The sequence below is a fragment of the Microcebus murinus genome, chromosome 4 (genome assembly GCF_040939455.1).
Source record: "Microcebus murinus isolate Inina chromosome 4, M.murinus_Inina_mat1.0, whole genome shotgun sequence".
NCBI lineage: Eukaryota > Metazoa > Chordata > Mammalia > Primates > Cheirogaleidae > Microcebus > Microcebus murinus.
In genome coordinates this window covers 99,435,400-99,460,407 of record NC_134107.1, presented here as the reverse complement: position 1 = coordinate 99,460,407, position 25,008 = coordinate 99,435,400, and the positions used below count along the sequence as shown (strand labels likewise).

Here is a 25,008-nt window from a genome sequence, read left to right as displayed (position 1 = left end):
CCAATAGAAAAATGGATAAAAGACATGAATATTTAATAGAAGATAAAATTCAAATGGCTAATACATGTAAAAGATGCTCAAGTTCAATAATATTCAGAGAGACAAAAATTAAAATCTCAATGAGATACCATTTTATATAAATCAGCAAAACTTAAAAACTCTGACAGTAACAAGCATTGGAGAAATAGAAACTCTTACACTGCCAGTGGGACTATCAAGTGGTACAAACATCTTGGAGAACAATTTATCTCTTTCTAGTAAAGTTGAAGATGAACATACCCTATAATCTTGCAATCCCACTTCTCAGTGTACACCCTACAGGAACTTGCACATGTGTACCAGGAGACAAGTAGTAGCAACAGCACTATTGGAAATTGCAAAACTCCTTGAGGGATAAGCCCTTATATTTAAGAACAGGCAACTGGATAAATTACAGTACATTCATAAAATGAAACGTTACACAGCAATGGAAATTAACAATTAATTGTTATCTCTGAAACATAATAACTTTTAAAAAACAATGTTAAATGAGTAAAATTAATCACAGGAACACAGGCAGTACAAGCCCATTTATACAAAATCCCAAAACATGGAAATTAAGCATCTTATTGTTAGGGCCACACACATATGTGATAAAAAATGTAAAGAAAAGACAGTGAATATTAAACACAAAATTCAGAATAGTGGTATCCTTAGAGGATGGCAAGGGGGATCCAGAAGAGGCACACAGGCGCAAAAACAGAAAACCCTCAATTCCCTCTCCAAATCTACTCCTCCTCCACTCATTCCCATCTTGGAAGTTATATTTGACTCTTCCTCTCACACCCCCATCAACACCACATCCAAAACATCCTGATTCTGCCCAACTCTTTCTATCTCTATTACTCTAGTTTGAGCTATCATCAACATCTCACCAGGACTGCTGCGTAAGCCTCCACCTGGTCTCTCTTGACTCTTGCACAAGGCATTCTCCAATAAGCAGCCAAGTGATCTCTCAGAAACTTGAGTTGAATTCATGTCCTTCAATCTCTCCAATGGCTTCCTTTCACACTTAAAATAAAATCAATCATAAAAAAAATAAAATCATCATAGTCTTCAAGTCTTCTTTAATCTGATCTCTGCTTACTTTGCTAACCACATTTCCTTCCACTCTTCTTAGCCCACTAGGCTTCAGCATTCCTGGCTTTCTATCAGTTTTCTAAGCTAATTTCCCCTCATGGCCTTTGCATTCACAAAACTACCCTTTTCCTGGCTCTCAACAGAATTGCTTCATCTCAGCATTTAAGTCTGGAATTTAAACACGAATGTCACCTTCTCAGAGGCTACTTCTGATCACCTCTGAAAATAGCACCACTGCACCATCCATCAATCACTCATTATCATTTTGACCCTCTTTTATTCTTTACAGCACTTAACACAACCATCAGTTTAGTGTCTGTTCTCCACCAGAACATGAGTTGCACAAAAGCAGGGATGTGACAGTCTAGTTCAGTGTTATACAGAGCAGTGCCTGGTACATGGCGACAAATATTTGTTGTATGAATGGAAAAGTGAATTTTACTTTGAATAGACATGAAGTAATACCTTCTGACAGTGAAATGGAAATCAAGTACACCAATGAGTATGGCAGAAGACGAAGAAATAAAAATTTTGAAAATCACTGGAAAAGCATTATGCCAAGAACAGTTTTAGTTTAAATAATGCTTTTCACAACAGTACTTGTTAAAGATCACATTCCTCAGGATAATGAATTAATAATGAAAGTTTCACACAGCCTTAAGATCCTGAGTGCAGGAAATGTGTCACCTGTTTAAATCCCCTCTTTTTAGAACAGGACTGTGATTAAAAGCATGGCCTTTGCTGAACTCTGAGTTTAATTATGACTCTGCTGTGCAACTCGAGGAAGTTACTTACGTCTCTATGCCTGCTTCCTCACTCATAAAATGAAGCTATCAATAGCTATTTCATAGGGTCATTGTGAATATTAAATGACATTTTTAAAGCATCTAGTTAAGTGCCTGGCATGTACTAAGCAGTCAATAAACTACAGTTATTGTTCCGAAGGCAGAGAGTAGGGAAGTCAGATAAATGGGTGAGCTGATATGAGTCAAATAACAAACATCCTCCCCTCAGCACAGGTGGACTAATTACATACAATGTACTGGGAACATATGTCAGGACCAAATCTTTTTCCCTCCGAGAAGACAAACATATACAAAGGTAATATATAAGTATGGGCAAAACACTTCAAAACACTGAGGGAGTGACAATCTTCACTAAGGAGGTCAGTCACACAGAAAACCAAGACTTACAAGAGTAGCAGGAATTCACTGGATTAAAAACAAAGGGAAAGCATGTGGGCAGGCACAAATGCATTGAAGAGATGTACGATAAAGTGAGAAATGTAAAGTAGATGCTCTGGAGTATGTGTGGGAGGAAGGGTGAAGATAAACAAGGACTGGTGGGGCCAGATGGTAAGGGGCTAATGTCCTCCATTTAAAAGTTTGCACTTTATTCTTTGGGTAGCAGGGAAATGAAGGGGAAAAATGTAATGTCCTCATTTGACTGGCAAGTCTTCTAAAGAAGACAGACACCTTCATGACTTTAAACACCAGATAGGTCCATGATTTGTTAGCCTAAAATGGAAAATATTTTAAGCCTGGATTCTTAAAACCATATAAGCAATTTGGTTATTAACAATGACAGCTGAGAGACAGAGAGTGGAATGATGGTCACCAGAGGCTGGGGACAGTAGAAGGAAGGGGGGCGGAAATGGGGATGGTTAATGGGTGCAACAATACAGTTAGATAGTATGAACAATACTTGAGAGCACAACAAAGTGATTATTACCAACAGTAAGTAAGGGTATACTTTAAAATAACTAGAAGAGTGGAATTGGAATGTTCCTAACACAAAGAAATATTTGAGGTGACAGATACTCCAATTACCCTCATTTGATTAACACACATTGGATGCCTGTATCAAAACATCACATGTACTATATAAGGATATACAACTATTATGTACCCATAATAATAAAAATTTTTTAAAAATCAATGACTGACCTGGAACCTATTCTTACAACAATGCTTCACTGCTACAATGATCAATATTATGCTAGTCATCATCAAGACAACAGCAGATGAAATCTATTGCAGGTTTACTATGTGCCATGTACTGTGTTTTACATATATTATCTCATTTAATCCTCAACAACACTCTTATAAGGGGTACTATTATCCCATTTTACAGATCAGAAAACTGAAGCAGAGAGGTTATGGTCATGCAGCAACTGAGTGGCAGAGCCAGGATGCAAATCTAGGCTGACTTCAAGGCTCTAAAATTAAACCAATCTGCTGAACTATGATATTGCTCAATTCACTAACATCATTTGCTCAAAAATTATTTGTGTACCTACTATAATTTAAAGGATTGTGCTAGGTCAGTGATTTTTTTTAAAATCTTTTATTATTTGTAGCAATTCTTAACTTTTATTGTACAGAAAAATCATCCAGGCAGCTTGTGAAAATGCAGATTCCTAGGCTCCACCAGTGATCCTGATTCAGTAAGTCTACAGTGGAATTCAGGGATCTGCATTTTTAACTGTAAGTTCAGTCAATTTTGACTCACTTGGTCTATGAACCATGCTCTGTAGACCCCGTGCTGGACGTCCTAGAGATTCCAAAATATTTGAGCCTCCTGTCCTCGAGGTGTTTACAATCTAAAAGGGATAAAAATAAAGTATATAAACAATACAGAGCAATACAGGAAAAGTAGACAGACAATACAAGCATGAAAGACTTCACAGAAGAGGGGTCATCTGAAATGAAATGAAGATGAGTGGGATCTAATGAAGAAAAGGAACACATTTTGTGCAGAGACTTTCAGGCATAATCCTACACACAAAGGAAGGTATGATGAGTAGCAGCCCTGGCAGGTAGAGGATCTGCATTTAGCAATGGAATGACGATGTCAGAAAAAAAAGGAGAGAAAGGTTCTGGAAGGCCCTAAAGGTCAAGCTAAACAGTAGGGGCTTTATTCAGTGCTGGCACTAGAAAGCAGCTAATGGTTTTTGAAGAGAGAAATGAAATAATCCCAGCAATACTCTTTGGAAGAGTACTCACATGAAGCTATGCAAGAAACAGACAATAGGAATAGTTAGGGCATTACTATTCTAATGCGAAAGAAATAAAAGTCAGAAAGGGTAACCTGAAAAAGGGAGGAATGGTAAATCTTAATGACCAATCACATGTAGGGCCAAGGCAACAATCAAAACCAAATAACTTGTTTAAGCCCAAAACTGTACCACCATCAGTTTCATGTAACTTTTTAGAACTTATATAGCTGACTAGGCCTAAAATATATAAATAGCTCATTTATTTAAAAAATACAGTACAGGACTAAAAGGCCAGTAACTTGGCCTCTTAGTAGCCAAAATACATGTCACATAGTTCACACACTAAGAAAAGGGGGGGAAAAAAGTACTATATAACAAATATTAAGTATCTGATTTGCAAACCTATAGCAGTTTGTAAGCAAAAACCAGAAGGGGAAAAGGGTCTACTATAGATGGAGACATACTTAACAGTCTGACAGTCAAGAGAAGAAATGAAAACTATAAAAAAGCACACACAATCACTCAGGGTAATTTCTCCATATCTGTTTATTGACAAGTACACAGGGTTCCCAGAAAAATAAAATTAATAAGAATCTTCCTTAATGTTCCAAACACCTAGCACAAGACAAAATTTTTAAACTTTCTTTAAAGCTCAATATTTTAAAACAAATAATATTTACCTGATCAAAAGAGATCATTTTAAAAGCATAGCTGACACATGCCAACATAACCCCTCTCATCAGTAACCAAGATAGAGTCAATAGCTAAAAGCAAAAAAATGTATTTTATAAGACACAAAGTTTGAAGATGATAGAACCTTTTCATAAGACATCTAATTAAGAATGTGACCCCACTGATGAAGTTTAATTTGGGCAATTCTCTCCTGATGACTGTGCCTTTGAATTCCATGTTACAAATATAATATGAACTAATCCTCAACAAAAAGTAACATTATTAAACTGCTCTTAAATGCATACCCTATAAATTTACCTACTGAAATTAGGCAACATCATTTGGCACTCAATGACCTGCAGCAATAAGCTATATGACAACTTTTCAAAGGACTTTAACATTGCAACACTTGAAGAGCTCTCACTTTGTTCCCCAACAGTCATTAATGTTTATTATGAGTTAATACTATTTTTCTAAGGACCTCACCTAAAATTTTCATTGGGAGAATTAAAATACTGACTGATTCAAAGTTATACTTAAGTTTATGATTGAGTTTAAAATATATACTAAAGCCACAAACATATATCTTTAATCATGTAGCAAAGAGGATACTATACAGTGATTACTGGAGTAAGAAGAGTTTGAGATATTTTTAAACAGCAGAAAATCAAATCAATGTATCTTTACAACACTGGAACAGTAAAATAAAACTTTCTTAATTATGCTGTAGTGAGAAAGCAACTATATGGAACTAGGTCTCTCATATTTCTCGGACACAGCAAAGTATGGAGAAAATAAACACACACACACACACAATTTCCTCAATCAAATAATCAGCCAATATTAAGATATCAAAGATTATGGAACTTCAGAAAACATAGGTCAAATATGCTACAAGTTATAAACATCTAAACAATTGGAGCAGTCAATTGCAAACCTGGCTGCCTCCCCCCTCCATAATAATCCATCTTCTTAGAATCATCCTTGTTTTCTAGAAGCTTACAATATGGGAACACTGATTCAAGCCAGAGAAATGTGCCTCAGAAACAGTGTTTTTCAAACTGCAAATTGTGGCCCATAAATCAATTTAGAGGATTTCAGTCAGCAGTTTTAAATGAAAGAGAATGAAATATAATAGAAATTATCAGGATGCATCACACAAAAAAGAGTAAATACTACTTTGTGAAACTTTTCGTTTATATATAAGTACTAGATCATGATGTAAGAAGATGCACTTCTTATTATGAGACATGATTTTTAAAAATTTTGAAAGCTACTACCCTAGAAGTTTAGGTCTAATAATCCAGGACTCAAAGGCTGAACATTTTCCTTAGTACTCAGCACCTACTCATAATCTCTTTGTTCAAGATGGACTGGTGGAAACCAAATTAAGAGCTTCATAGCTCCATAAAGTGAACAGGGACAAGGCCCAGTTAAACTTGTATTTGAACTTGAAAGCACTGGGAGCTTCTCCAAACAGCGCTGGGCGGTGCCTGCAAGCTCCTTGTAGCTTAGCAACTTCAGAGTTAGCACCCCTCCTTCTTCCACTCACTGTAGACAGCTCAACACTTGCAACCAACTTTGCTCAACTACAACTTCTGGAATTACTATGTCCCAAAAGAAGACAGAATTACATCTCCTTCCTTCACGGATTTCCAGAATGTCTTCCTAGTAGAAGACCTAAATCTCTGCACTCTCCATTCTCAACAGAGAAGCTTCATACAGATCCTTACTCCCCCACCAAGATCCCAGCACAGGCTACCCTCCATCCAGCCCCCATCTTATTCCAACCCCCTCATTCTCATTCTCATCCCCAAAACCCTTATTAAACGACCACATCCTTTTATCAGACTGTGGAAGGAAAAGGCCTGGCGTCCCCTCTTTTCCCTACCAAACCTCCCTGCGGACATGTCCTCTTTTTTGGGATTCAGTAGTTCAGAGACAAGTTTCCTATCTCCCCCGCAGCCCAGACACGTCCCTGTCTCCTGCTAGCCAGGGAGCATCTTCCCATCCCCCAAGTCCGGCACGGTGAGCAGCCTGGATTCCCCCAGGCCCTGGGACAGGCTCCCCCACACTCTCCTCCAACTCGGGACCAGCCTCCCTCCCCCAGCCCAGGGCCCTCCCAGCTCCGCCCCGGCCAGGCCCCATCCTCCCTCTAGACCCAGAGCAGGTCTCCCGTCGCCACCGCTGCTCCCGGCAGACCCCGCCTCGCCCTGAGCCGTACCCCGAGTCTCCCATCTCTGCGCCCCCCAGGAGCGGCCCTCCGCGCCTCGGCCCCGCAGGGGAGCGCCTCGGGCCTGAGAACCGGGCAGAGCGGCGGCCCGGCTCCACTCACCCCTCAGCCCGGGAGGCGGGGGAGCTGCTGCGGCGGCTCCTCCGGCTGCGCCTCGCCTCCCCCCTCCCGGCCGCCGCTCAGCCTCGGGCCTGGTCCCGGCCGGCCCGGCCCGGCTCCGCTTCACCTCGTCCCGCACCCCGGCCGCGGGAGCCCAGTGTCCTGCATTGACCCGGAAGCAGCTTTCCCGACCCAACAACAACACGTGACCTGCCGCCGCACGTGTCACGTCCGCTGCGTGAATAGGAGGGGGCGCTGGAGGAGCAGGTCCTCCCCAACCAAGCTGGGGTTGCCATGGCGACGGGCGAGGCTGCACCGGTCTGGCCTTCATCAGAAACACACCTCATCTCCTGCTCTTGCTCTTGCCCATCTAGTGAGGGGACGCCAGGTGCAGAACATGAGCACAAATTGTCATATCACAGTGACACACGGGCAGATCCGAGCAGACTGCGGGCAGCAGAGAGTCTGCTGCCTTATTACAAAAAGGAGCACTGGGCTGAATCTCTCCTGAGACACCTGGCTCTGTTGCTAATTCGCCGTGTGACCCCGACCAAGTCACGTCCTGTCTCTGGCTTCAGTGTCCTCATCCATAAAATAAGGAAACTATGCTAGGTGAGCCCTCAGCTGTAATCTAATAAGACCCGACTGGTTGTGCATCAGGGTGTTGTGGCGCTTTGACCTTTCTTCTGTGGCCCCTTCACAAGTGGCGTCCTGAGCTGCCAGCACCAATGTAGCAATAGCGGCTTTCATTTATTGAGCACCTTCTAGGTACAGGCACTGCACATAATATATTCTTAATTTTTAAAACTTCCAAAAGATGATGTTTTATAGGATTGAAAACTGAAGTTCAGAGAGGTTAAGTGATCTGCCCAAGACCACCCAGTTAGTAATAAGTGACCAGGCTGAGATGTGAATCCACCAGAGTTCATGCACTTCACATTATGCCAAGCTATAGCTCCAGCTCCATACATAGTAGAACATCTGATTGTTGAGCTGTGATTGCTTATGTACTTCTTTGTACACTTCTTATGCAGGAACATACATGGAATAGGAAGAGGGCTGGCCCATCCTGAAGAGAATTCAGCCTTGTATGGATAGGTCAGCTGAAGTGCTAGTTATTGAAGAGGCCGTCGTGCGTAGTATGTGCTCTTGTGTGGTGTGGGTCAGGGAGGAAGTGGGGGAGATGATTTGCACACATGTGTATATTGGTTCCTAGAGAGGAGAAAACAAAATTCTTTAGGGGAGACCCAATGGCAGCTTACCATCATCAGTTCCTGAGGACTTACTTTTGTCATTTTGTTTTGTTTTGTTTTGTCTTACCCCATAGGCAGGGCTTAGAGGGGTTAGAGAAAAAACAAAAACAAAAACAACAACAACAAAAAAAAAAACCAGAAGAAGCTGGTTAAAGAAAATGCTCTGAAGGTAAAGGGGAGGATGAGCCACGCACTGCCTCTTAGGTTTCCTGGGTGTTCCTCCCCCTCCACAGAGAACAGAATGTATTTCTGGCACTTTAAGTAGTAATGGCTTTTGGAGCACTGGGATCATTGGCAGGACCACAAAGTAGCTTCAGGGTGAAGACCATGTGAAGAGCAGAATAAATATACAGAGAGGAGAAATAACAAGGTAGATGCTGCATGGATACTGGGCTGACAGACTTACTTGTGAGCTCAAGTACCCCAGGATACTTAGAAGGCTTGATGTCCAGTAAGCAACTAGGAAAAAAGCTAGAAATGTGAGTTACTACTATTAACAAATACTATGTGTGATGTACATAAATATATATGTATATACACATATACATGTGAGTATTCTATTCGACTGGGTACGGTCAGCTATATACTTCTTTGTTTCTATGAAATATCCTTGAGTCACTTTTCTGTTTCTTTTGTTCTCATCTCTCCCCTTATAAAGCACACTCCTAAAGACAAGATCAATGTCTCTACCCATCTCCCACCTATCTCCCCAAGACAGCTAGAATTATCTTTCTAAAACTCCTATCTGATGGTATTATTGCCTGGAGCTTAAAACCCTTCCAAGATTCCCTATGGCTCTCAAGATAGAGTCTACAATTATTAAGGTGCTTCTCAAGGTTCTTCCAGATCTGACTTTTCCAGCCTCATCTCTTGCCACTGTCTCCCTTCTTCTATATCTGCTCTGTTCACTCTGGTAGCCACTAGCCACACATGGCCATTTAAATTTAAGTTAAATTAAAATTTCACTTCCTCAGTCACATGCCACTAGCCACATTTCAAGTGCTCAATCACCATATGTAGCTAGTGGCTAGCATATTGGACAGTGCAGATGAAGTATATTTTTATCATTATAGAAAGTTCTATTAGACTGTGCTTCTCTATACTCTCAATTATTCTTTGGGAATTCCCTCTGCTAAGCCATTTGCTTGAAGCATTCTTCTATTTCCTTGACACTGAAAAGTATACACATACTTTTCAAGCTGTATCTTTGTTGTCCCTTTGACAGGCATGTAAGCATTAAGGCAGAATATCATGTTCACCGTTAATTGCCCATTATTTCTAAAGGGCTGTCATATAGGAAAAAGAGAGAGTGGACATTGAACTAAGGTGTCAGAAAGTAACAGAAAGGCAAATTTCTGGTCATTTTTCTAGAAATTATTGATAATTCAATCACATTGACCTACAAATGGCAATGTCATATGGTGTGACCTAATAATAAGGAAGAACTTTGGAAGAACTGGAGCTGCTTTAATCAGTTCCAGTCAATTCCCTATCATTGGAATAAACTAAGCAAAGGCAGAACCTATCAGAACAATGTCTCACAATAAGAAGTACATCTTACATCATGATCTAGTACTTACATATGAATGAAAAGTTTCACAAAGCAGTCCTTACTCTCTGTGATTACATTGTGATACATTCTGATCATTTCTATTATATTCCATTCTCTTTCATTTAAAAAATTCTGACTGAAATCCTGTAAATTGATTTATGGGTCACAACTTGCAGTTTGAAAAAGACTTTCTGAGGCATATTTCTTAGACTTCAATCAGTGTCCGCATATTATAGGCTTCTAGAGAACAAGGATGATTCTAAGATGGAATTTTATGGGAAGAGGAGGGCAGCCAGGTGCAACTGACTGCTCCAATTGTTTAGATGTTTATAACACGTAGCGTATTTGATCCATGTTCTCTAGAGTTCCATAATCTTAATCTTTGATATCTTAATGTTGTTCTGAGTTTTTACCATGCCAAACACTGCTTGAGGTATTTTACACAGGTTACTGTGTTCTCTTTAATCCCCACAATGATCTTATGAAGGCCGTTTGGTACTATCACATTTACCAACATAAGACTCAGGTTAAGTCACACACCCAGCAGCATATAGCTAGTAAATGGCAGAGGCCAAATTCATATTTAGGTCAGTCTGACACCAGAAGCTGAATTCATAATAACTCTGCAATCATGAGACATAGTTCTCTCGGGATATTTCAGTCAGACATTTGCATGTCCTTTTAATTCAACAAATGCTTATTCTAAGTGGTTTGGGGGAAAGGATAAATATGGCGCTGTCACTACAATGTAGTTGGAAAGGTAATGCGTATACCTAAATAACAGTGAAACAGGGCAATTAAAGGGATATTATTTTTAAAAGGGGATAGAGGAGTCAATTTGGTAGCTGAAGGCTCTTCCCAAGTAGGCGAGGGAGGATGAGGACAGAATTGGATGAGAATTCAATGTGGACAGCAACAGAACACAGATGGGAACACAGGGGAAGAGGAATGCAGCTGCTTCACTTGAAAGAATAATGATTGGTTTGGAAATGAAGAGTTTTAATACCAGTCCTGGTTTTTCCATTAACCAGCTGTGTCTCTTGAACTCTTTCTGCCTTAGACCATTATCTACCAAATAACATGGAATGAATAAACTGCCACGGTGAACCACCCAAAATTATGTGTAACATACTGCATTATTAAATTGTGTATATTATACATATATACATTTTCAAGAGGAAGTGTTATAGATTCCATCAGATTCACAAAGAAATCCTGATCCTCCCCTCCCCCCCAAAAAATTTAGGAGCTATGATCCTTTTAAATTCTGCAATTCTCACATTAAGTATTTTTGTCAACATTATTGACATATTTGTCAGGAAATGAACTGTCATGCCAAGCTTAGTGACCAAGCAAAGGGCAGAGATTTTAAAAATTTTAAACAGGAAAGTCATACCTAGAATTTTTTTTGAAAGTATCAATATTTCCTTACTGGGCAGAATATGGTCTTTAAAAAACAACTCTTAATTTGCTTTTCTGCAATTTCCAATTGATAGATCATCACAAAAAGCTTAATTTTCAAGGAGGCCTTAAGTTTATTAAAATCATTTGCAATATATTGCTAGAAGCCTCACTAACCCCCTTAATTTTTTTTTATTGTGAAGAATACATACATATAGAAAAGTGCACATAAATATAAAGCTCAATGAATTATTAGTCACAACCACCCATGTAACTATCACGGTCATAAGACATTGCCAGTTTCCCAAAGCCCCCTTTCAACCCTATACCCACCATTTGCCTCAAAGTTAACTAATATTCAGACTTCTAATATTGTAGCTTGTTTTTCTGTTTTTAAACTTTATATAAATGGAATCAAATGAAATGACTTCTTAACATTGTAAGAATAATCTATGTTCTTGCATGTAGCTGTAGTTTATTCATTCTTGTTGCTAGGTATTATTTCATATTATATTCATACCACAATTTATTTATCCATTCCACCATTGACGGACATTGGGTTGTTTCCAGTTTTGGGCTACATGAATAACTCTGCTGTGAACATTCTTGTGTTCGACTTTTAGTGCACGTATGTACACATTTCTGTTGAGAGATCAGCATTGTCCAATAGAAATATGGTGCAAGTCAAGTCACATGTAGTTTAAATTTTTCTATTGGCCACATTTAAAAAGTTTGAAAAAGTGAAATTAATATTAATCATGCATTTTATTTACCCAGCATATCTGAAATATTATCATTTCAGTATGTCATCAATATGAAAATGATTAATTAGATATTTTACTTTTTGCATACTAATTTTTAAAAATTCAGTATGCATTTTATACTTATAGCAAATTGAAATAGCTACATTTCACTTGTTTATTTATTTGAGACAGAGTCTCACTCTGTTGTCTGGTTAGAGTACATTGATGTCATCATAGCTCGCTGAACCCTCAAACTCCTGGGCTCAAGCAATCCTCCTGCCTCAGCCTCCTGAGTAGCTGGGACTACAAGGCATGTACCACCACGCCTGGCTAATTTTTCTATTTTTTTAGAGACAGGGTCTCACTCTTGCTCAGGCTGGTCTTGAACGCCTGCCCTCAAAGGATATACCCTTTTGGCCTCCCAGAGTGCTAGGAATATAGACATGAGCCACCTTGCCTGGCCTGAACCTGGCCTGAACTGGATACATTTCAAATGCTTCAAAACCAAAAATGTTTACTAACTACCATATTGTACTGTGCAGTTTTAGATAATACTATGAAACCGTTTTTCACAGTGGTTGTGCAAATTTACTTTCCTAAAAGCAGTGTATGAAAGTTACAGTTGACCATATCTTCATCAATACTTGGTACCGTCAGCCTTTTTAATTTTAGACATTCTGATGGTGGTCTTAGTAGTATCTTATTTTATTTTAATTTACATTTCTTTAATGATAAGGAGGTTGAGCATATTTTAATATGCATTGGCCAATTGATGTTCTCTTTCATGGAGAGACTGGGCCCTTTATCCTATTAAGTTGATCTGTCCTTTTGTTATTGCTCATGAAATTAATTCAAAAGATCCCCTTCTCTATTCTCTGCAAAAATTTGTATAATGTTGGCATTGTTTATTTCTTCAATGATTGTTATATTTATCCAGTGAAGTCATTTTGGCATAGAGTTTTCTATATGGGAAAGTTTTAACTTACGGATTCAGTTTATTTCATAATTATAGCACTATTTAAATTTTTCTAATTCTTCTTATGTCAGTTTTAGTAAATTTTGTATTTTTCTAGGAATTTGTTTGTCTAAATTTTCAAATTTATTAGCATAAAGTTGTTTCTACAATAAAGATAATATCTTATTATCATTGTCAGATCTGCAGTGATATCTCATTTTTATTTTAGATACTGGTTACTTGTGCTACATCTTTTTCCTTTATAGTCTTATCAATTCTGTTGGTCTTCTGAAAGAATCAATTATTGGTTTTGTTGAATCTGTCTGTTATGTCTTTTTCCTGTTTTATTATTTTCTGCTTTTGCCTTGAAAAGATCTGCTCTTATTTGGTAAAATTTACTGTTCCTTTTCTAACTTTCTTCTTTTCTAAAATATGCCTTTAACACTGTACATCTCTGAGTACAACATTAGTTGTGTGCCATAGTTTGATGTGTAACATTTTCATTATCATTCAGTTTTAAATATTTCCTGATTTATTTAGCCCTTTGATGCAATGATGGATGACATTGATTGATTTTCCAATGCTGAAACAGCCTTGCATGCTTGAGATACGTCCCGTGTTGGTGTGGTATGTAATTCTTTTTGTACATTGTTGAATTTACTTTGCTAATATTTTGTTGAGGATTTCTATATTCATGAGATATATTGCTCTGTAGTTTTCTTGTAATGTTCTTGTTGTTTTGGTATTAGGGCAATGGTGGCCTCACCAGAATGAGTTAGGAAGTATTCCTTCTGTTTCCATTCTTTGGAAAGATTATAGAAAAATGGTGCAACTTCTTCCTTAAGTATTTGGTAGAATTCACCAAGGAACCCTTTGGGCTAGGTCCTTTCTGTTGTGGAAGGTTATTAATTATTGAGTCAATTTTTTAAATACATATAGGCCTATTCAGATTGTCTGTTTCTTCTTGTATGAGATTTGGTCAATTGTGTCTTTCAAGGAATCGGTCCATTTCATCTAGTTTGTCAAGTTTGTAGGCAGAGAGTTGTTCATAATATTCCTCTATTATCCTTTTCATGTCTGTGGGATTTGTACTGATATTCCCTCTTTCATTTCTGATATTAGTAATTTGTGTCTTCTCTCTTTTTATCTTAGTTAGCCCAGCTAGAGGCTCAGTGATTTTATTGATCTTTGCAAAGAACCAGCTTTTGGTTTCATTGATTTTTCTCTATTAATTTCCTGTTTTGGATTCCATTGATTTCTGCTCTAATATTTATTTATTTATTTACTTGCTTAGTTTGGATTTAATTTGCTCAGTTTTTTAGGCTCCTTAGGTGAAAGCTTAGATTATTGATTTTTGATATCTGTCCTTTTTTAATCTTACATATGCATTCAAGTGTTTAAGTTTTCCTCTGGGCACTACTTTGCTACATCCCACAAATTTTGATGTTATATTTTCATTTTCATTCAGTTCAAAATATTTTCTAATTTCACTTGTGATTTCTTCTTTGACCCATGGATTATTTAGAAGTGTAGTGAATGCCTGTAAATTTATGTTCCCGTGGCTTCCATATAAATATAAGTTTAACTTTCTCATGCCAGATACCAGAAGCAGGAACTTAATTGCCTTTGACAGTTTCCAGTTCTCCCCCTCCTTCCCCTTCCTCAAGGTGGTTGATCGTTATATAACTGGTTTTGGGTGACCACCTCCCTATGGACAGATACACACAACTTACTTGACTTGCCCCCACTGAACCCTACACCCAGCATGGACTGCACGAATATGCCACAACAACCACCTCCCAGTCACAGTGTGACCTCATAGAACTTATACCACCTTGCTCTAAACTCTCCTGCTTGGGTGACATGCTGGACCCTAATAAAGGCTTTGTCCCACAGGTCCCTCACTTTCTTTCTTGTTCCTCACCAACTGGTTGAGGACGTGTGTCCCAGATGGCTTTCCCCTCCCCATTTGTTGGCCCTGCAGGGTGTGCTCATCTCTTCTCTCCGGGATCTGTAAATAATACACTGATTTCATGTATTTTTTTGTGTTGCCTTCTCTGTGTCTTACCTGACTGACACACCTGACTTCTTTCCTGGTCAGGGCTTTCCTGGGGTGTGACTGTCTTGGTAGGGATAAACTGGACACAGGTCAGACAAGAACCACAAGGGTATTTTCCAGTATAAACAAGTTTCCTGGGAGAGGGACACCTGGTTGTGGGTTGGATATTTAGGCATTAGGCCATCTGCCAGGATAAGGAAGTATCCTGTGAAAGGCACTTTGTAGACACCCAAGACCACCGTCCCTGGTGCCATGTCAGGGCAGAGCCAGAGTTTATAGCCACTCTCCAGAGAGACCTCAAGATACAACAAGAAGTATATTTCTTGAATTTCTAGTTTAATTAAACTTTGGTCAGAGAACACATTCTATAGTATTTCAATCCTTTGGAAATTATCAAGCTTTGCTTTATGGATCAGTATATGGGATATAATGGGATATATTTTTTGTGAGTTCTTAAAAAGAATTTGTATTCTTTGTTGAGTTCAATGTTCTATATAATCAATTAGATCAATTTTGTTAATTGTGTGTTTCAACTTCCTATATCTTATTGATATTTTGTTATAAGTTGTATTTATAACAATTGTTACAGGCAGATTGATTACTTGTGTTAGTTACTGTGAGAGGTGTTTTAAAATTTCTCACTGTGACTATCTGTGGATGAATCTGTTTTTCCTTATAGTTCTGACAATTTTTAATTTATACATTTTGGTGCTATAAGATACATACCAAAAATTGTATCCAATAAATTATAATTGTATTCTCTTTCTGGTAAATTGAACTTTCTCTCACTATGAAATATCCCACTATCTCCACTAATGCTTTTATAATAGCCTTAAATACTATCTTGTCTGATTTCATCTTCTATCCTTTTATTTCTATAACCTTATATTTTTAGATGTATCTCTCATAAAAAGCATGAAGTTATTGTTTTTTAATTCAACCTATTATTTTTTAATTGAAGAATTTTATCCATTTATATTTAATGTAAATATTGATACATTTGGGTTTAAATCTACCACTTTACTACTTGACTTAATTTATTCTGCCTGTTTCATATTCATTTTTCCCTTCTTTTAAAAAATTGAGGAAATTTTTATTTCATTTCCTCCACTATTAGCTTGGCAATTATATACACTATTACTGTTCTCTTTATGGTTAATATCCTCAACATAATAAAATGTAATATCGATTGATACTATCATGTTTCCCCAAAAATAAGACAGGGTCTTATATTTATTTTTCCTCAAGAAGACACCTTGGGGCTTATTTTTAGGGGATATGTTATTTTTTTTTAATACAGTGCAACAATCTACATTTATTCAAATGTAGTTAAGTCATCTTCTTCTGGAACATCATCATAACACTCCAAACCCCGAATTCCATCCTGAATTTCTTGCGACTCTATTTCCTTTAGAACCATTGGCCCCAATCTCTCATGTCAAGCAGTAGAGCTCTCATGGTGCACATCAGAAGGGCTGCTCATCTTCTTTGCTGCTCTGCTGCAAGGAAATGCATGGGTTGTGCAGATACGCTGCATAGCCACGCCCATCACTAGGTCTTATTTTCGGGGTAGGGCTTATATTGCACTAATGCGTAGAAATCCTGCTAGTGCTTATTTTATGGGTAGGTCTCATTTTCAGGGAAACATGGTATTGCCATTTCTTCAGATATTATAAGAATTTTTAACCCATTTACCTCCACCTAAATTTTATGCTATTTGTTGTCATATATTTTAACAAAAACATTCAAAATCTATAAGATAGTATTAATAATTCTTTAATAGTATTTTTAGATATACCTGTATAGTTATCAATTTTATTGCTTTTTCTTTTGTATTGTGGTGAAATATATAAAGCATAATATTTATCATTTAACCATTTTTAAGTATGTAATTCAATGGCAGTAAGTACATTCACAATGTTATACAACCATTACCACTCTCCACTTCCAGAACTTTTTCATCACTTCAGACAAAAGCTCTGTACACATTACACAATAACTCCCCATCCCTCTGCACCACCTTCCCTCCTGGTAACCTCTATTATACTTTCTGACCCTATGAATTAATTCACTTATTCCAGGTATCTCACATAAGTACAATCATATGATATTTGTGTCTTGCTCATTTGACTTAGTACAATGTTTTCAAGGTCAAAAGCATGTATTGGTATTTCATTAATTTTTTTGAATTTTTTTTAATTTCAAAATTCAAAATGTTAAGGGGGTACAAATGTTTTAGATTACATGGGTCACTTTTGTAATGCTTGAGTCCTGGCAAGAGATATGCCCATCATCTAAATAGTGTTCACAGTAGCTGTTTCATTCATTTTTAAAGCTGAATAATATTCCATTGTATAGATGTACTACATTTTATTTGGATATACTACATTTTGTTTACCCTTTCTATCTGTTCATGGATATTTGGGTTGTTTCCACATTTTGACCATTGGTGTGCAAGTACCTGTTGGAGTCCCTACTTTCAATTCTTTTGGATATATGCCTTATTATGGACTGAATGTCTGTGTCTCCCCAAAATGCATATGTTGAGCTAACCCCCGTTAAAGCTGCATTTGGAGGTGGGCCTCTAAGGAAGTGATTAAGTTAAATAAGGTCACAAAGGTGGAGCCCTGATTTGATAGGATTAAAATCTTTATAAAAACAAATGCCAGAGAGGGCACGTGCTGTATCTCCACTCTTCCCCCTCTCTGCATGCTCTCAGAGGAAGGGCCATGCGAGGACAGGGTGGCCATCTGCAAGCAAGAAGGAGCCCTGCCCAAAACTCGGATCTTGGAGTTTTTAGCCTTCAGAACTGTGAGAAAATGAATTTCTGTTGTCTAAGCCATGCAGTCTGTGCTATTTTCTTATGACAGCCTGAGCTGCTCAATACAAACCTAGAAGTGGAAATTCTGGGTCAACTTTATGTTGCGCCTCTTGAGGAACTGCCATACTGTTTTCCACAGCGGCCATACCATTTTACATTCCTACTAGCAATACAGCGGGGTTGCAGTTTCTCTATATCCTCAGCCAAACTTGTTATTTTCTGTTTGCTTATGATAGCCATCCTAGTGGGTGTGAAATGGTATCTCATTGTGGTTTTGGTTTGCATTTCCTTAGTGACTAGTGATTTGAGCATCTTACATGTGCTTAATGACCATTCTTCTTTGGAGAAATGTCTGGTCAAGTCCTTTGCCCATTTTACAATTGGGTTGCTTGTTGTTGTTGTTGTTGTATTTGTTGAATTGTAGGAGTTCTTTGTATATTCTGGATATTAATCTCTTATAAGATATATGATTTGAAAGTATAAGCTTCCATTCTGTTGGTTGTGTTTTCACTTTCTTGATAGTGTCCCTTGATGTACAAAAGTTTTTAATTTGGATGATGTCCAATTTACCTATTTTTTTGTTGTTGCCTGGGCTTTTGGTGTCAGATCCAAGAAATCACTGCCAAATCCAATGTCTGATAATTTTATGGATTTACCTCTTATATTCAGGTTTGATTCATTTGGAATTAATTTTTGTATATAGCATAAGGTAAGGATTCATCTTTATTATTTTACATATAGATAATTCCATTTTCCCAGCACCATTTGTTGAAATGACTGCCCTCTCCCCAGTGAATGGTCTCAAAACCCTTGTTGAAAATAAATTAACAATATATCCAAGGTTTATTTCTGATATTCCATTGGTCTCTGTATGTCTTTATGCCCATAACATATTGTTTTGTTTACTGTAGCTTTGTAATAGTTTAGAGTCCTAAACTAATAGAGTCCATATGCATTTTAGAATGGATTTTTCTATTTCTACAAAAAAAAGTCATTGGTTTTTTATTAAATCTATAGATCACTTTGGGTAGTATTGACATCTTAATAATGTTAAGTCTTCCAATCCATGAACACAGGATATCTTTCCATTTATTTGTGTCTTCTTTCATTTCTTTCAGCAATGTTTTGTATTTTTCAATGTGCAAACTTTTTGCCTCCTAGTTAAGTTTATTTCTAAGTATTTTATTCTTCTTGAAACTATTGTACAGAGAATTGTTTTCTTGATTTCATTTTCTCAATGTTCATAGTTAGTATGTAGAAATGCAACCGATTTTTACATTTTGATTTTGTATCCTGCAACTTTGCTGAATTTGTTTATTGGTTCTAATAGTTTTGAAAGGAAATCTTTAGGGTTCTCTTCATATAGGATCATGTCATATGGAAAAAGAGATAATTTTACTTCCTCCTTTATAATTTTGATGTCTTTTTTCTTTTTTTCTTAGTTTTTAATCTAATAGCTCTGGCTAGTACTTCCGACATTGTATTGAATAGAACTGATGAAAGTGAGCATCCTTGTCTTGTTCCTGATCTTAAAAGAAAAGCTTTCAGACTTTCATCATTGAGTAGGATGTTAATCGTCGGTTTTTCATATATAGCCTTTATTATGTTGAGGTAATTTTCTTTTCTTCCTAGTTTGTTGAGTGTTTTATCATGGAAGGGAGTTGAATTTTTTTAGATCATTTTTCTGAATCGATTGAGATGACCATGTAGATTTTTTTTCTTTATTCTGTTACTGTGGTATAATTACATTGATTGATTTTCATATGTTGGACCATCCTTGATATATGAGAAAAAATTCCACTTGATCATGGTGTATAATCTTTGTAATATACTGTTGAATTAGGTTTGCTAGTATTATATTTTGCTGAGGATTTTTGCATAAATATTCATAAGGGATAATGGTCTGTGTTTTCTTGCAATATTTTTGTCTGGTTTTAGTATCTGCATAATCTGGTCTCATAGAATGGGTTAAGAAGTACTCCCTCCTCTTCAAGTTTTTGGAAGAGTTTTAGAAGGATTGGTATAATTCTTCAAAGTTTTAGTATAATTAACAAATAATTCCATCTGGTCCTGGGCTTTTCTTTGTTGAAAATTTTGCAATTACTAATTCAATCTCCTTTCAAGTTATAGATCTATTTAGATTTTCTACTTCTTTATGAGTTAGTCTTGGTATGTTGTATGTTTCTAGGAATCTATCCATTTCATCTCAGTTATCCAATATGTTAGTATACAACTGTTCCTAGTGCTCTTTTGTACAGATGGGGTTGCATCCCAAAAAACCCATTATAAATTGAAAAGATCATAAGTTAAAAACACACTTAATACACTTAATCTACTGAACATCATAGCTTAGCCTAGCTTACCTTAAATGTGCTCAGAATGCTTACATTATCCTACAGTTGGACAAAATCATCTAACACCATGCCTATTTTATAACAAAATGTTGAATATCTCATGTAATTTATTGAATACTGTGCTGAAAATGAAAAACAGAATGATTGTATGGATACTCAAGACATAGTTTCTACTGAATGTGTATCACTTTAACACCGTCATAAAGTCAAAAAATTGTAAGTCAAGCCATCATAAGTTGGGGGCTATCTATAATCCTTTTTATTTCTGTGAAATCAGTAGAAATTTCCCCAAAATCACTTGATTTTAGTTATTTGATTACTCTCATTTTTCTTAGTCAACTTAGCTAAAGATTTGTCAATTTTGTTGATCTTTTGAAAGAACTAACTTATGGTCTTATTGGTTTTCTTTATCTTTTTTCTATTCTGTATTTTATTTATCTCTACTCTAGTCTTTATTATTTCCCTCCCTCTCATAGATTTGGTTTTAGTTTGTTCTTTTCAAGTTTGTTCTTTGAGTTGTAAAGTTAGCTTGTTGATTTGAGATCTTTCTTCTTTTTTAATGTAAACATTTACAGCTGTAAATTTCCCTCTTCATACTGCTTTCACTGCATCTCATAATTTTTGATATGTTGTGTTTCCATTTTCATTTACCTCAACATATTTTTCTAATTCCCTCTGTTATTTATTCTTTGACCCATTGATTAAGAGTATGTTGTTTAATCTATACGTATTTTTGAATTTTCCATTTTCCTTCTGCTATTAATTTCTAGTTTCATTCCATTATAAGAAGAAAAGATACTGGATATAATGTCAATTTTTAGAACAATAAACACATTTATTACATGAGGTAAGAAATGAGGAAGATTTATTTGCCTTTCCAGGCCTCCATTTCCCTCAGACAGAACTCCGCCTCCTTGCCCTCTAGCGCTTAGCCATCCGCTTGGTGCACTGGCCTGGTCTTGATGTCACGCAGGCACGAAGCTCGCCCTGCTGGAACTGCTCCTCCAGAAGACCACTGATCTTGGCATTCTTTTTCCTTTCATCATATTTCTTCTGAATCTTTTTGGACCATTTCTGTTTAAAATCTCTTCTTCCTCAGGAGTCACCTTGGACTTCTTGCGGCCCAGGGGCAGTGCGCAGTGGGACTTGTAGCACTGTTAGTAAAGTGTGCTGTCGATAAACATGATGCAATTCTTCACCAGGGTCTTGGCGTGGACCAGCTCGTTATTGGACACATCATAGACAACATCAATGATCCTTGTTCTGCAAGTACAGCACTCTGAGCCGCAGGAGACGTTCCCCACATTCAGCCTTGGGGTATGGTATTTCTTGTTACCTCCCTGCACCCAGACTGTGTGTGTGTAGCAGGGGCCAATCTTAGTGTTGGCAGTGGTGTGTCCCAGCTCATACTTCTGCTTCTTGTGGTAGGGCTTCTCTTGCCCTTGATCTTGCAGCCCTTGTGCCAGTTGTCCCAAGAGATGCCCATCATATGGTGCTGGCTGGAAAGAGAAAACACAAAGCCATAATGCCAATTTAAAAAAATGTATTAAGACTTGTTTTGTGGCCTAACATATAATATATACTGGAGAATGTTTTATGTGCACTTGAAAAATATGTATTCTGTATTCATTGGGTGAAATGTTCTTTATATGTCTGTTAGGTTCAATTTGGTATTGTTTAAGTCCTCCCTTATTGACCTGCTGTTTATCCATTATTGAAAGTGGGGTACTGAGTCGACCTACTATCATTGTAGAGCTATCTCTCCCTTCAATTCTGTCAATTTTTACTTCATATATTTTGTAGTTCTGATGTTTTATGCATATATATTTATAATTGTTATATCTTCTTGGTGAATTGACTCTTTTTATCTTTATATAGTGTCTTTTGTCTCTTGTAAAAGTTTTTGACTTAAAGTCTATTTTGTATGATATTAATATAGCCACCCCCACTCTCTTTTGGTTGCTATTTACTTGGCATATCTTTTCCACCCTTTTATTTCCAACCTATGTGTGTCTTTATCTAAAGCTGAGTCTCCTGTAGAGAGCATAATTGAATTCTGGCCTTATTTTTAATTCATTCTGCCAATCTATGTTTTTTTTTAATTGGGGAAGTTAATCCATTTACACTTAAAGTAATTATCAATACTTCCCTATCAGTAATTACTTTTGTTATTTATTTTCTATATGTCTTATAGTATTTTTGTTTTTCATTTCCTCCACTACTAGCTTTTGTGTTTAGTTGATTTTTTATAGTGACACATTTTTTATTTCCTTCTTATGTCCTTTTGTGTATATTCTATGGATATTTTCTTTGTGGTTATGATTGGGATTACATATAACATCCTAAAGTTATAACAATCTATTTTAAGTTAATACCAACTTAACTTCAATTGCATATAAAAACTCTACCTCTTTTCAGCTCTGTCCCCCATTATGTTATTGATGTCACAAATTATATTTTTATAGCCATTAAGATAGATTTATGATTTTTATGTGTTTGTCTTTTAAATCCTGTAGAAAATAAAAAGTGGAGTTACAAATCAAGATTATAATAATACTGGCTTTTATATATTCCCACATATATTTACCTTTATCAGACATATTTATATGGCTTTGAGTTACAGTCTAGCATTCTTCATTTCAATCTGAAGAATCTCCTATAGCATTTCTTTTAGGGCAGGTCTAGTGGTAATGAACTCTCCCTGCTTATGTTTGTCTTTGAATTTCTTATCTTATCTCATTTTTGAAGGATAGTTTTACCAGATATAGAATTCTTGATTGACAGGTTTTTTTCTTTTGACCCATTCAATATGTTATCCCATTGTCTTCTGGTTTTCCAGGTTTCTGATAGGAAATCAGCTGATGATATTATTGAGGATCCCTTGGATATGATGAGTCACTTCTCACTGCTTTCAGGATTCTCTTTTTGTCTTTGGCTTTTCAGAATTTGATTATAATGTGTCTTGGTGTGTGGATCTCTTTGGTTTTAATTTTATTTGGAGGTCATCGAGATTCTTGGATTTTTAGGTTGATATCATTCATCATATTTGGGAAGTTTTTGGCCATTATCCCCTTAAATAATCCTTCTGCCCTTTCCTCTCTTCTCTGTATGGGACTCCCATTATGCATATGTTGGTCCACTTGATGATGTCCCACAGTCCCTTAGGCTATGATCACTTTTCTTCATTCTTTTTTCTTTCTACTTCCTATACTCAAGAATTTCAGTTGTCCTAAATTCAAGTTCACTGATTTTCTTCTGCCTGATTATGAATTACTATGGTTAATTTTTCAGTTATTGTACTTTTCAGCTCCAGAATTTATGTTTGGTTCTTTTTTATAATTTCTATCTCTTTGTTGATACTCTCATTTTGTTCATATATTGTTTTCTTGATTTACTTTAGGTCTTCGTCCATGTTTTCCCTTAGGTCTTTGAGTATATTTAAGATAATTGTTTTAAAGTCTTTTTCTAGTAAGTTCAATTTCTAGGCTTCCTTTTGGATGGTTTCTGTCAACTTATTTTACCCCTTTGAGTGAGCCATGTTTTCCTGTACCTTTATATGCCTTGTGATTTTGTTGTTGTTGTTGTTGTTGAAAATTGAGCATTTGATTGTTATAATGTGGTAACTCTGGATATCATATTCTTACTTTTCCCCCAGGATTGCTGCTTCTCTGCTTTGTTTTTGTTTTATTTTAATTGTTGAAGGTGGTACTAGTTTGTTTGGAAAGTATTTTTGGAAAGATTATTTCTTGTCATATGTACTCATTTAAGTTTCTGTTCTTTTAACTCATGTTCGTCTAATTTTTAATGACATTTCCTTGAATTCCAGGAGCAAACAAACAAATAACACATACACAAGGAAAGAGAGAGAGAGAGAGAGAGAGAGAAATAACCACCTTTCCCAGTATTTGTCGAATGGCTCTGTGCTTGGGCAATCCTTCACAAACTAGCTGTGTTTGCTCTGAGCACAGGGCTAAGCCTCAGATGAAAGCTTATGGTTTTCTCAAGCCTTTTTTGAGAATGCATCTTGTTTGGATGTGTATGTGTGACTTTCTAAATTTCCCTGTATATGCAGTTGCTTTATGTTTTGAATGTTCTAATTTTCCAGAGTCTTGTCTCCACTTTTCCCCTGGGCCTTAGATGTTCTATTGTATATCCCACCAGAATCTATCGCCTCAGTCATCTGTGGGTTTGCATTCCCTTTGTGGCCTTTCCTAGCAGTGCCCACCAGTTTTCCTATCTGTTTCCTGAGTTGTGCAAGACAGAGAAGAGTAAGTTCTTCAAGTATCCTCAGCCATTTTATAACAGAGTACACAATAATTTTCAAAGAAAGTCACTTTGGCTCTATCTGTTTCAAAGAGGGGAGCTGGGGACTGCTTTGTAGCTGCTCAAAACCAAGACGTTGTCACCACACCAGGGGGGAAAGAGGGGGCAAGGATATGTAAAAATGCCACAAAACTTCCCTACTGTCTTAAAGATAATTTTTTCTTGATTGAGTTTGCTTGCCCACTTTAAACCTTCTGTTGTTTTCAGAATTCCTGTGAAGTTTGGTCAGACAGCTTCTGGTTTTTGTTGTTGTTGTTTTGCTTTGCTTTGCTTTATATTTCTGTGGGGAAATAAGATCTTAGAGCTTCCTGGTCTGCCATTTTTTTCATACGTCACACTAATTTTACTGTTTTCTATTTCTTTCATCATCTCCAACCTTCTCGCTAGAACCATTTTCCTTCTGTGTGACAAACACCCTCTAGTATT

At 36.9% G+C, this 25,008-nt stretch overlaps 1 protein-coding gene and 1 pseudogene across 4 annotated transcripts in view; both read right to left on the bottom strand.

The window, feature by feature from the left end:
* Nucleotides 1-7,304, bottom strand: part of TBCEL (tubulin folding cofactor E like) — a 70,921-nt gene extending 63,617 nt beyond the window's left edge. For 2 of the 4 annotated variants that reach the window (XM_012773498.2, XM_012773497.2), the window contains exon 1: nt 7,125-7,304. The gene's annotated coding sequence lies outside the window, so the exon portion shown is untranslated. Of the gene's footprint in view, nt 1-914; nt 1,738-3,630; nt 3,722-7,124 lie in introns of those variants that run through there. The other 2 variants (XM_012773494.3, XM_076002596.1) reach the window with 2 other exon arrangements.
* Nucleotides 7,305-21,124: 13,820 nt separating this feature from the next.
* On the bottom strand, nt 21,125-21,745 carry LOC105876098 (small ribosomal subunit protein eS8-like; annotated as a pseudogene).
* Between the last annotated feature and the right edge of the window lie 3,263 nt (nt 21,746-25,008).